Genomic DNA, 13,958 nt, shown 5'->3' on the forward strand with positions numbered 1-13,958 from the left:
TGTCAGAGAGAAATTTCAGATTACTGATCATAAGGACACTGAAAAGAATGGAAGACAAATTCAACAATATGTGTAAGAAGCAAGAGGAAATAAAGAAGAACAAAGAAGAAATGAAGAATGACATAGCTACAATAAAGAACAAAATAGAAAGCATCAACATTAGACTAGAAGAAGCTCAGGATCTCATCAGTGAACTAAAAGACAAGGTAGGAAAAAATACCCAAGCAGAGCAGCAAGAGGAAAAAAAAGGCAAAAACTTAAAAAAGAGGAGGAGAGTTTAAGGCAGCTTTGAGATAACATGAAACAAAATTATATTCGCATAACAGGAATGCTAGGAGGAGAGGAAAGTGGGCAAGGAATAGAAAACCTGTGTGAAGAAATAATAACAGGAAACTTGCCTGGTATTGGGAAGAAAAAATTCACACATTCACACAAGTCCAAGTAGCTCACAGAGTCCCAAACTAGATGAACCCAAAAAGACAGACACCAAGACACATCATAATTAAATTGGCAAACTCCAACAACAAAGGAAGAATATTAAATGCTGCCAGAGAGAGACAGAAAGTTACCTGTAAGGGATCTCCCATCTGACTATGAACTGATTTCTCAAAAGAAACACATCAGAGCAGAAGGGAATTGAATGAAATATACAAAATCATGCAAAGGAAGGATCTGAATCCAATAATACTATACTCAGCAAGGATATCATTCAAAATTGAAAGTGAAATCAGGAGCTTCAGAGACAAAAAGGACTAAGGGATTTTATTACCAACAAACCAGCAATGCAAGAAATGCTAACGGGTCTGCTGTAAAAAGAAGAAATAGGAAGGGAAGAAGGAATACAGGTATAAGGAATAAAAATGGCAACAAACAAGTACTTATCAATAATAAATTTAAATGTAAATGGATTACTAGTAAATGGCCAAATCTAAAGACATAGTGTAGCTGAATGGATAAGAAAAGATGACTCTTATATCTATTGTCTACAGGAGACCCACCTCAGAACAAGGACTCAGAGAGACTGATAGTGAAGGGATGAAACAAAAATTTTTTAAGCGAATGGAAATGAAAATAAAGCTAGGGTAGCAATACTTATATCTGACAAATTAGACCTCAAAAAGAAGACCATAACATGAGATAACAAAGGCCACTTCATAATACTAAAGGGAACAATATAACAAGAAGATATAACTCTGGTAAACATATATGCACCCAATACAAGAGCACCCAAATACATTATAAAAAATAATATGGAAGATATCAAGGGAGAGATCAACAGCAATACAATCATAGTAGGGGACTTCAATACCTCATTAGCACCACTGGATAAATCCTCTTATCAAAAAATCAGCAAATAAACATCAATCCTAAATGGCTCATTAGATCAGATGGAATTGACATCTTCAGAACATTTCACCCCAAAGTCTCATAATATACATTCTTCTCAAGTACACATGGGTCATTTTCAAAGATAGACCACATATTGGGACACAGGCAAAGTCTCGCATCTTCTCAAAGCACAATGGCATAAAATTAGAAATCAACAAAATTTAAAAAATAAAAAAATCAAACACCTGGAGGCTAAATAGCATGCTATTAAACAATGACTGGGTTACCAAAGAGATCAAAGAAGAAATAAAAACCATCCTGGTAACAAATGACGATGAAAACACAACAATCCAAAATCTATGGAACACAGTGAAAGCAGTCTTGAGAGGGAAGTTCATAGCTATACAGGCCTTCCTTAAAAAACAAAGCAAAACAAAACAAAAAAGAAATGATAATAAACTATCTAACCCTACAACTCAAAGAGTTAGAAAGAGAGCAACAAGAAAAGCCCAGCATAAGCAGAAGGAAGGTAATAATAAAGATCAGCGCAGAGATAAACTAAATAGAAACAAAAAAAAACCTACAAAAGATCAATAAAATCAAGGGCTGGTTCTTTGAAAGCATAAATGAGATTGATGAACCTTTATCCATGCTCTCCAAGAAGCAAGGAGAGAACACCCAAATAAACAAAATCAGAAATGAAAGAAGTGAAGTAACAACTTACCCACAGAAATAAAAAGGCTTAGGAAAAAATATTTTGTACAACTCTATTCCAAATACATGGACAACCTAGACAAAATGGACATTTTCTTAGAAAAATACAAGCTCCCAAAGCTCAATCAGGAAGAAGAAGAAGAAGAAAAAAACTTGAATAGGCTGACAACTATTGAAGAAATTGAAGCAGTAATAGAAAATCTTCCAGCAAACAAAAGCCCTGGTCCGGATGGCTTTACAAGTTCTGCCAAGATTCAAAAAGGAAATAAAACCTATCCTCCTCAGACTATTCCAAAAAATTCAAGAGAAAGGCACACTTCCAAGCTCTTTTTATGAAGACATTACCCTAATTCCAAAACCAGATAAAGACACCACAAAAAAAAAGAGAACAATAGGCCAATATCCTTGATGAATAGATGCTAAAATCCTCAACAAAATTCTAGCAAATGAGATCCAGCATTACATTAGAAGGATCATACACCCTGACCAAGTGGTACAATATCCACAAATCAATAAATGTGATACATCACATAAATGAACTGAGACAAAAATCACATAATCATATCAATTGATGCAGAAAAATCATTTGACAAAAGCCACACCCTTTTTTGATAAAAACTCTCACATAAAGTGGGAATAGAGGAATTATACCTCAACATAATAATAACCCTATATGACAAACCTACTGCCAACATCATACTTAATGGGCAAAATCTAAATCTATTTCCCCTAAAAACAGGAACAAGACAGGGATGCCCACACTCACCACTCCTGTTCTATATAGTACTGAAATTCTAGACATAGCAGTAAGACAAGAGGAAGAAATAAAAGGCATCCTAATTGTAAAAGAAGAAATAAAACTGTCCTTATTACAGATGACATGATCCTGTACATAGAAAACCCCAAAGACTCCATCAAAAAACTACTAGATTTAATAAATGAATTCAGCAACGTAACAAAATACAAAATTAACATCCAGAAATCTATGGCCTTTTTATACACCAATAATAAACTCACAGAAATATATATTTAAAAACATTCCATTTACCATTGCAACAAAGAAATTAAGATACCTAGAAATAAACTTACCTAAGGAGTTAAAACACCTCTACTCAGAAAACTACAATAAGAACAGACATATAGACCAATGGAACAGAACAGAGAACCCAGAAATCGACCCAAGTTAATATATTCAATTAATATTTGACAAAGGAGGCAAGAGCATACAATAGAGACAAGACAGTCTCTTCAATAAATAGTGCTGAAATATTTGGTCAGATACATGCAAAAAAATGAAACTAGATCACCAACTGATATCATACATAAAAATATACTCAAAATAACTAAAGGACTTAAATGTAAGATGGGAAACCATAAAATCTTAGAAGACTCCATAGGCAGCAGAATCTCAGACACGGCTGAAGCAGTATCTTTATCGATACACCTGCTAGGGCAGTGATGGCAGAACTTTTGAGCTCGGCAGTCCTAGGGCAATGGAAACTAAGGAGAAAATAAACAAATGGGCTACATCAAAATAAAAAGCTTCTGCACAGCAAAAGAAACCATCAAAAAAACCCCCAAAAAACAAGAAAACCCACTGCATGGGAGAACATATTTTCCAAAGTTATTTCAGATAAAGGTTTAATCTACACAATTTACAGGGAACTCATACAACTTAACAATAGAAAGATAAACAAACCAATAAAAAAATGGGCAAAGGACCTAAATAGACACTTTTCGAAAGAGGACATACAGAAGGCCCAGAGACTTATAAAAACATGCTCAAAGTAACTAGTCATCTGAGAGATACAAATCAAAATGACAATGAGATACCATCTCACACCTGTCAGAATGGCTATCATCAACAAGTCAACAAACAACAAGTGCAGGTGACGATGTGGAGAAAAAAGAAAGCTCATACACTCCTGGTGGGAATGCAGAATGGTGCAGCCACTGTAGATAACAGTATGAAGTTTCCTCAAAAATTAAAAATGGAACTCCCATTTGTCCCAGTAATGCCACTTCTAGGACTATACCCCATGAAACCAGAAACACCAATCAGAATTTATATATGCACCCCTATGTTCATAGCAGCTCAATTTACCATAGCTAAGATTTGGAAACAACCTAAGTGCCCATCTGCAGATGAGTGGATTAGAAAATTATTGTACATCTACAAAATAGAATACTACACCACTATAAAAAAGAAGGAACTTTTACCATTTGCAACAGCCTGGGTGGAACTGGAGATCATTATGCTAAGCGAAATAAGCCAGTTGGAGAAAGATAAATATCACATGATCTCACTCATATGTGGGATATAATGATCAACATAAACTGATGAACAAAAATAGATCCAGCAACAAATGGTGCTGGTGGTGGGGGGTGGGTGTTAGAGATCAACCAAAGGACTTGTATGCATGCATATTAGCATAAACAATGGACATAGACACTGGGGTGGTGGGGGCTTGCCCTCGGGGGTAGGAGTGGCCAGGGAGGAAGTCAATTGGGGGAAAAAGGAGACATGTAATACTTTAAACAATAATAAAAGAAGAAAAAGATTAGACCAATTAGGAAGTTCTTGTAATAGTTCAGAAAAGAGGTAAAATTATGTCAGGGAAAATATAAATAAGAAAGCAAAATGTTTCTTTGTCATAAAGAGAAAAGCAATATTGTTTTGGCTCATTAAATTTTTAGTATATTATTTTTCCAGAAATACAGTGAACTTCAAACTTCAAAACACAAAAAGCACAATAAAAGAGAATGAATGATGTAATAGTGTTTATCATCATTATTATTCACATCATGACAGTTTATATTTTTCTACAATAGACATAGGAATGAAAATAGATACAAAAAAAGGAGAAAGAGAAAGAAAAAGAGGGAAAGAATCAGAATCAAGAGCAGGATTAGAATCCTTGACCTAAGAAAACTCTGTAGCTTCTTATCTATTACAGTCTTCCTAACTCCAATATACATGGATAGTTTTTAAAATTTATATGTCAATTAAAGTGAGATATTAATGCAAAATTATAAAAAAGTTTAATAAATGTAATGTTTAAAATATAACTTAGTAAATCTAAAGTGTTCACATTTAATGAAATTAAAAACTCATCACAATAAATATTGAAACGATAAATATTGAAATCATTATTTTAATACTAGAGGCTCAGTGCATGGATTTGGGCACTGGTGGTGGGCATGACTTGCAGGAATTGGCCCTCTGTGGGAGCTCTGCTCATCCTGGTCAGCTGAGCTGCTGCAGACCAGCCCTTTAGCGGCTGCTCCCGCTGTGAGAGTGCGGCTCATCCCGGTCAGCTGACTGGCGCTCCCACTGTGGGAGTGCACTGACCACTGTGGGCAACTCCTGCGTTGAGTGTCTGTGCCCTGGTGGTCAGTGCGCATCATAATAACTGGTCAACTGGTCATTCTGGTCATTCTCCATTTGGTTGCTGGGCTTTTATTATATAGGATTCTTTTGGGGGAGAAAGTAGATTATTATAATCTGGTACTAAACTCTGAGAATATTGCAATCATTAAAAAACAAAAACACTGGACTTCTATAGCTTAAATTTTAACAGAAAATCACAGGGAAGAGATAGAAAATTTTCACTCTGGATTTTTTTATTCTCAGGGCCTAGCAAGAGCCTGAGCACAATGGGTGCTCAACACATATTTAATTAAATAAAAAATATAAATGCATGAATAATTTTTATAATTAGAATTTCATTGCCTATTGGCATATTTATATTGGATATTAAAAATATTCACTCTGAATTAGTCTGCTAGGGCTTCCTTAACAAAATATCACAGACTTGGTTGCTTGAACAACAGAAATTAATTTTCTCACAATTCTTTAGGTTAGAAGTCGAAGATCAGGGTGTCAACAGGTTTGTGTTCTCATGAGGCCTGTCTTATCCCTATGTCCTCACACAGCATTTCCTCTGTGCCTGCACTCCTCAATGTCCCTTCCTTTTCTATCAGATTAGGGAAACACCCTCAGACTTAATTTAATCTCTTTATGTATATTTTTAATCCTTATCTCAGGATATGTTTTAGTGACTTAAGAGAGAGGGAGAGATAAACATTGGTCAATTGCCTTTTGTATGTCCTCCAACTGGGGACCAAACTCCCAACCTAGGAATGTTCCCTGACCAGGAATCAAACCTGCAATGAAGCTCAATCAGCTGAGCTACATGGGTCAGGGCAAGACTTCACTTACCTTTAATTACCTCTTTAAAGGCTCTGTATCTGCATTGCGAGTTAGACTCCATCATAAAAATTTGGAGTCCATAACAAAAACTAATGTATTTTATTGTATATTTTATTTTAAATCACTGTTGTTGTTGTTGTCATACTAGATAATAATAGATACAAATTGCCCCTTGGTCTTTAAGATGGTATTAGATATCTTTAAAAGACATTAAACGTTTCAAGGGATATTAGAAATATCTCCAGAATTTGACAAATTAAGCAAAAGCCATTCTTCTCCTTTTATCTATTTCTAAAAAAACCCCATATTTCTTTCTAATTTTTTCTATGGCATTTAGAAGAACTTGCTCTGTGGAGGGGTCAGGGGAAGAGAAGTCATCCTTTTAATTTGAATCATCAAAATAAGCTAATGAGCTTCCCTCAGGAATAATGAAATATACATTTAATATTTCTCCTCTGAAAGTTTAAGGAAATCATAATGGCCTCTGGTCTTTACACTAGAAAATAACTGGTAAGTAATTACCAGAGGGAGAGTTAGTTCAACCACTGATTGTGTCTAAACAGATGCCTTAGACCAATGAATAATTAAGGTGGTGGTTTCACCAGACCAAACTTCAAAATAAAAATATTAAATAAAGCAAAAGAAGAACAAAAACCTCAAGGAGAATTAATTAAAAAGAAATAGGTGGGGTTAAACTATTTAAATATACTCTTAATTAAAAATTATAACATGCACCCTCTGTTTCTTAATGTTTTCTACAACTGGGTGCTTCCTAACCTTTTTTAAATTTTTCTTTAGTGGCTTTAATACCTTCTTTTAACATCATAAAATCAAAATTTCACAAAACTGGTGGCTCAAATGCCCTTAATACAGATGTGGAATTGCTAGGTCATGCAAAATGTGCACTGCACGGAAGCATGTGGGGCTGAAATTCAGCTTGCACCTAACAGGCCAAGATAAGGCCCTGGTGCTGTTGGGGTGGAATCTAAGGAAGTCTAGTCTTTCCTTTCCCAAAGCTGCCATCCTTTTGCCAAACCCTACACCAAACTCATAGTCTGTACCTGACTGCCAGGGAGAACGTATATTTTCTAATTTTCCCTATAGGATAGAGCATAGTTGTTCTGCATAAATGGAATAGATAGCCCAGGTTGAGTGAATATCAGCCATGAAGAATATTGTCCAGCCCTGGCCTGGTGGCTCTGTTGGATCTTCGTCTCCTACACCAAAAGGTTGCGGGTTCAATCCCTGTTGGGCGTGTAACTGGTTGATGTTTCTCTCTCACATTGATGTTTCTCTCTCTCTCCCTTTTTTTTTCCAATTCCTCTCTCTCTCTGAAAAATCAGTGAACATATATTCTCAAGTGAGGATTAAAAAAAATGACATTGACAACTTTCATATTGATTTTTTCAATATCTACATGATTAGTTTTGGCAGAAAGGGAAAGAAGACTTGAGGTAAAACTAAACCCAAAATTACAACACTAATGATAAAACTATGCAGAGCAACTATGCTCTAGTTTTTGATGTTAGAAACTCATTAGATACTAATTATAGAACTTTGTTGTAATTTATGAATTCATGCAGCTGGCATTTGGACTATAATCAATAGCTGCTTATGTACCTCATGCTGCATATGTATGTATTTACATATATAGAACAGATGTTATACCTTTAAGCAGAAAACAAATAATAACAAATATATTTTTAAATCTCTATAGCCAAATAAAGTCATTTGATTGTTTAAATCCAGGCTTCTTATTGAAATCATCATTTCCTATCAGTAAGAAATAGAATGTTTGAATTATATATTAGAACATATCTTCAGTCTGTAATTTTATCCATAAAGGAATAGCCAATGGCTACAGTTGTGAATAAGACATGTCCTATGTATTTTACAGGCTAATTTTAAAGTTAGTGATATGATAGGGTGAAAAGTCTGACAGGCAAGGGAATATGCCCATCTGTTTTCTGTAACAAACACGCTGCCATCTTTTAGATCAATGAGTCTTAAACTATGATGCCAACAGGAATCCTTGGGTAATCCTTTAAAATTAAGATTCTGATTGAGCCCTAGCTGGCTTGACTCAGTGGATAGAGCGTCAGCCTGCGGACTTAAGGGTCCCGGGTTCGATTCTGGCTAAGGGCACATGCCTGGGTTGCGGGCTTGTTCCCCAGTTGGGGATGTGCAGGAGGCAGCCGGTCAATGACTCTCTCTCATCATTGATGTTTCTATCTCTCTCTCCTTCTCCCTTCCTCTCTGAAGTCAATAAAGAAATATATTTTAAAAAAAAAAAAAGATTCTGATTGAGTAATTCTGAGTTGCTGCCAGAGATTTTGCATTTCTAACATGATCCCAGGTTTTACTGATACTGCTTATTGGAGCAATTGTAAAGATCAAGGCTCCGGACTATGTTCCAAGCATACAAGACCCTAGAACTAGCTATCAACATATATTTGAGCCTGTTCGGTGTGTGTCAGTGGTTGAGTGTCAATCTATGGCACAGGAGGCCAAGGTTTGATTCCCAGTCAGGGCATATGCCCGGATTGTGGGCTCGATCCCCAGTGTGGGGCATGCAAGAAGCAGCCAATCCTTTTTTCTCATCATTAATGTTTCTATCTCTCTCCATCTCCTTTCCCCTTTGAAATTAATAAAAAATATATTAAAATTAAAATAAAGAGAAGGTAGTAAAAATTTGTATTTGAGACATCTTAGGGCCCCACTGGGTCTCCCTTTTGGTTTGCCCACTGTTAAACTTATAGGCACCTGTCTTTAAGGGTATGTATGCAGGGTTGACACATGCTCTGGGATATCCTCACTTTCAAGCAAAGATTCCTCTTATATGATGTGTAATTTAGGGTGGACAAGGGCCCAGCTTATTTGTATCACTATGTTAAATGAGAATTCAAAGGAATTCAAGAATTCTAAATTCAAATTAATTTTTCCAGGTCATTAGGGGGGATGTATTTATCAAAGTGGGAGATTCAAACATATTTGACTGTACAGTTTATTAGCATGATTTGCAATTTTTAAATATTAAGACCTATTCTGTGCAGGCTTCTATTTGATCTCCTGTTCTATATCTTGCAGATATTGGGGTTGGCCTGCCAATGGGTGTGAACATATCATATCATGTAGCTCCAGCTGTAATTAGAAGAAATGATTCCTAGGGGTTACTGAAGAAGGCAATTCTCTGCTAAAACACAAGACATACAAACACACATAGATATACACCTAGTATTGTCATCCATTGAATAGTCATAGTGATTACTTATTTAAAGGACTTATACTCTAAGAGTAACATCTTGGAAGAGTAGGAGAACAACAATAAATTAGGGATATCTGTATTCCATAAATTTCCCACTCTTTTCTATGTAATTGGGGGAATCAAGGACACAGCTGAAAGTACAGACAGTTTTCCTACTGGCACCAGGTTGGTTCACTACTATCCTAGGTAACCTGAGCATTTCGTCATGTTAAATATTACTATACTATCCAGTAAAAAGAATTCCTGTGTCACAAAGGATAAATTAGTCATAATTTGGAGAGCAATATTTAACCTTATATTTTGAATTCCATGTAATTGTGAAAATATAAGATAATATTAAAAGAATTCACCAGAAAGGTAGAGCAAGATTCATATTTTATGCTTGAAGTTATTGGGCATTTAGTAAGGATTCTAGTGTCAAAAAAAAAAGATACACAGCTCTATTGCATTCATTTTGCTTTTACCCTAAGTCCGGGAGTTCATCATATAAGCAGATCAGACAACCATAAAGAACAATATTGTGTTAGGATAATTCTGAATAAATGCATCAGGAAACTTTGAGACTTTTAGATAGAATAGTGAACGTCAAAACTATTTTGCCTCCAGCCACTCCTTCATCTTCATGTTCCTCTAAAAATAGAAATGTAGAAGAGTTCAATGATTTAGGATATAGCTCCTTCTAAGAAACACTTCTGAGCTCATGTATACTTAATATCTAAGTGGCACTCACAATAAGTATATTTTTATTATGTTCATATTATTTCACCTACCCTGCATAAATACACTTGGATAATAAACCCCTCAGTTCTTTCAAAATAACTTTTTTTACGTAATCATTAAAGGGAGAAAGTATTGGCACAGATTCAATGACACATGGGATTAGTTTTACATTTGGGCATGGTATATAAACCCAACAAAATCTCCTAGACTTGGAGATATTTTTATTTTCTTATAATTCTTAATGACTGTATAAATTTAAAAAATTAAGAAATAATACAAGGACTAATGAACAATCATTTGAAAGAATGTAAGAGAAAAATTTGAAAATATCTTTAATAAAGTGGAATTCAGGACCTTCTGTGTATTAAATACAGAATGCTAATTTGGCTTTTATTTAAAAAGGAAGCTCTTTGCAAACATTATGATAAAACAATAAGAAACACTTAGTGTTCTTGCAATTCTTACTACATAAATAATTATTCTTAGCTACCTTATACTACATATCCAATATATGCAATGTCGTCTGAAAATATGTAAATCAAATATTTCTCTGGTCTCCAACTTCAGTTTAAACACCTTCACATACCACTCTGCTGAAACTAGTTTCCTGTAATGCTCAACAGATAATCCGAGGAAACATGGAGAAATTCTAATAACGAATCGATCACATTGTGAAAATGTGGTGAGTTAACTAGTAGATTACTGGAAAGGACTATGCTTTCCTCTACGTAGAAAGGCCACTAATTTAAAGATGGACACATTTTTAAATAATTATTTTCCTATTTGGTCAGTCAAGAACTTATCAAATTAGTGATTTATTCCCAATTTCTTTTTCTACCAAATGTTTCACCACTTTAGTATCCTGGGGTGCTTAATGCTCACTCCTGAACTGGCAAGTGGGCGCTCAGACAGACTATGACATTTAGCTGTATCATTTAATTTTTCAGCTGAGCTTTAGGTAATAAATCTGTTGTCAGCCTGTCTATTTGTGTCACTGAGACACATGAGGAATGAAGCTGTGAGAAAAGCAATCCAAAGCACATTCTTTGCTTCATGGCTAAAAGCAACAAATCAACAACTAAATAAAAATGTCTGTCTCCTACACATTGCACAATGCATGTTGAAATCTTTAGCAGATTTTTCTTTACTTCTAAGAGGTGATCTATATGAAATAGATCAGGTATTTGCATAAAGCTGTTATGTTTTTGCAATGATTTTGTCCTAGACATTACTAAATAATTAGTAAGAATCAATGGAAGAAAACTTAATTTGGAGCTCTACAAGTAAAGCAAAATATTTAAAATTTTCTCTGTGACACTAAGAAGCTAAATTGGTTGACAGCAGGGGATAGAACTTTCAGGAATTTATCATGAAAATTTGAGAAATCATTTGACTCCACTGGCATCAGTTTCATCAACTGAAAAATGAGGCAGAGAATTTTAGGTGATTGCTAAGGTCACTTTCAGCTTTAACATGCTTTGCCACTCAATATTATAAATCACACACACCTCTCATTCACACATATATGGCTTAAAGATGATTATCATTCAGAGAAAGCTGCAGAGTTAAGGTATGGCACTAACTCTATACTGCAATTAATATGTTCATTAAATTTTGTTATAGATAGAAAATTCTTCAATTTCACCTTCACCACTTAGCTTAAAGATTAGCCAGAAAGTGCTTTCCAAAAAGCATATTTTCATTTGCAAAAACTGATATTCTTTTTATCTCTCTCTATTAAGTTGTGCTGAATATAATCAGCATGCCTAATGAACTGTAGATCTCACACCTGCCTCTGCACCCTATATGATAACCTCTTCTCATGATGCATATTCTTTTCTCTTCCATGCATTTTGTTAAGAATGTAAATGTTTTCCTTAAGAGTGGCCAGTCATGGATATCACTGCCTATATTTAGGCCCCAATGTGACAAAGTCTATTCTTGTATGCAGTGGAAGGATTTTTATGACATGCTGAGCATTTATTTACAGGGGCTGTCCAGCATTTAAAAGAGCTCTGTTAACACAAACAGGACTTCAGGTTCTTCTCATTTACTGTCTGATGAAAACCAAATAACAGTATGCATGCCAATGAAGGCCCATGAATTTTTCATATATTTTCTTCCTTCTCCCTCCTTCAAACATCAGTATCCTCTGAAGTGATTACACAGTCCTCCATCAGGAACCTTATCCTCTGTGTGGCAAGAGGCCAAAGGAACATGAGCTTGAACTGACCTTATAAAGTTTGCATCATTTTTGCAGCCTTGGAAGAATAGCAGGCAAACTCCAGAAAGCAAGCAATCCGGAAAGAAGTCAAGAGAACAGATAAAAAGTAATGTGCTAACTAGAGAGGTATTTTTGATTTCTTCTAAATTTAAATATTGCCCAAAGCAAAGTTCTATGAAAATGGTATGAAAAAGTCTATGTGTATTTCTGTGCACATATACGTGTGTATAGTCACATATATACACACATATACATAAACATACACATTCACATATACACTACATGTAAACACATATATATGTATACGCATATATGCATACACACAATTTGTCAATTATATTGCAGAGTGTAGGCTTTTAACAGTTATGTATTAATCTGTTATTGGATAACATTTTTGGAGCACTTAGAGCACCAACTACATACACTAAGAAACACTGAAGGAGAAACCAAGATGGGGGAAATAGGTAAACACCTGAAATTGCTGCCTCGCAAAACCACTTCAAAACTACAACTAAAGACAAAACAGACATCACCCAGAACCACAGGAAGGCTGGCTGAGTGGAAATTCTACAACTAGAAGGAAAGAGAAAAACACAATGAGACTCAGGAGGTGCGGAAGTAAAGTGCAGAGGTACAGAGGCGCGCATGCGGAAAGGGCTGGCAACGGAGGACGTCGATGTCTTTTTCGGGAGGGAGTCTCAAGCTTCGGATGGCCCTGACTCCAGTTTGAGGCGAGTCTCTGGGGACCCACACTCATATGGGGAGAAACTGGACTGTCTGGCAGCAGGCGGAACTCGAGGGCAGCTTTCTCAGAGGTGCTTGCAGCGATTACCAGGAAACACTGAGACCCTGGGGCCTCTTAGGGCAGGACTTAGGACCAGCCATAGCTGTTTGCTCTGCCCTGTTGATTCCCTGAGACCCCGCCCCACCCAAGCTGCAAGCAGAGGCTTTTCCATATGAATAGGCTGGCCCTTTGAGATCTAAAATTACCTAACAAACTACAGCTGGGTGAGAGAGAACCAGAACAACCAAAATATGGCTCCAGGCCCCACAGCAGCTGGCATTGCTTCACAGCTGGGCCTCATCTGAGCACCTCCAAACCCCAAACAAGGAAGAGGAATCTGGAGATCTCTCCGTAGCTCCTGCTGGGTAGCCTCAGGCAGAGGCTAAATTAGCACCCCCTTAGAGATCCAAAAGCCAGTGGACTCAGTAGTCAGAATGGGACCATCCAGATTACAACTCCTCAGATCCATAAGGGACACACTCAGGGGGCAGACTCAGTGAGAACCAAAGCTCCACTGAAGCAAGTCTTGTCCCAGAAGTTTAGCACAGAAGTTCTCCCACTGTAGACACAGCTGATTCTCATAGACAATTGGCCTGGAGGTCAATTCCTCTCAGTGACACCAATAGCAATCAAGGCGCAACTACAACAAAACTGCACACAGCCCACAAAGGGGTGCATCAAGAGTGTCCACCTCAGGTGATTGGGGAGG

At 36.3% G+C, this 13,958-nt stretch overlaps 1 protein-coding gene and 1 long non-coding RNA gene across 3 annotated transcripts in view; both read right to left on the reverse strand.

Moving 5' to 3' along the window:
* Positions 1-2,134, reverse strand: part of LOC107183859 — a 4,731-nt gene extending 2,597 nt beyond the window's left edge. The window contains exons 1-2 of the long non-coding RNA XR_001514663.1: positions 2,125-2,134; positions 593-598 (exon numbers count right to left, since the gene is read on the reverse strand). This is a non-coding gene — a long non-coding RNA (uncharacterized LOC107183859). The remainder of the gene's footprint in view (positions 1-592; positions 599-2,124) is intronic.
* The window catches only part of CADM2 (cell adhesion molecule 2), a 1,222,723-nt gene that overhangs the window by 408,871 nt on the left and 799,894 nt on the right, over positions 1-13,958 (reverse strand). The gene's annotated exons all lie outside the window — the stretch shown is intronic.

Source organism: Myotis davidii, unplaced genomic scaffold, assembly GCF_000327345.1.
Source record: "Myotis davidii unplaced genomic scaffold, ASM32734v1 scaffold42, whole genome shotgun sequence".
In the NCBI taxonomy this organism is placed as follows: domain Eukaryota; kingdom Metazoa; phylum Chordata; class Mammalia; order Chiroptera; family Vespertilionidae; genus Myotis; species Myotis davidii.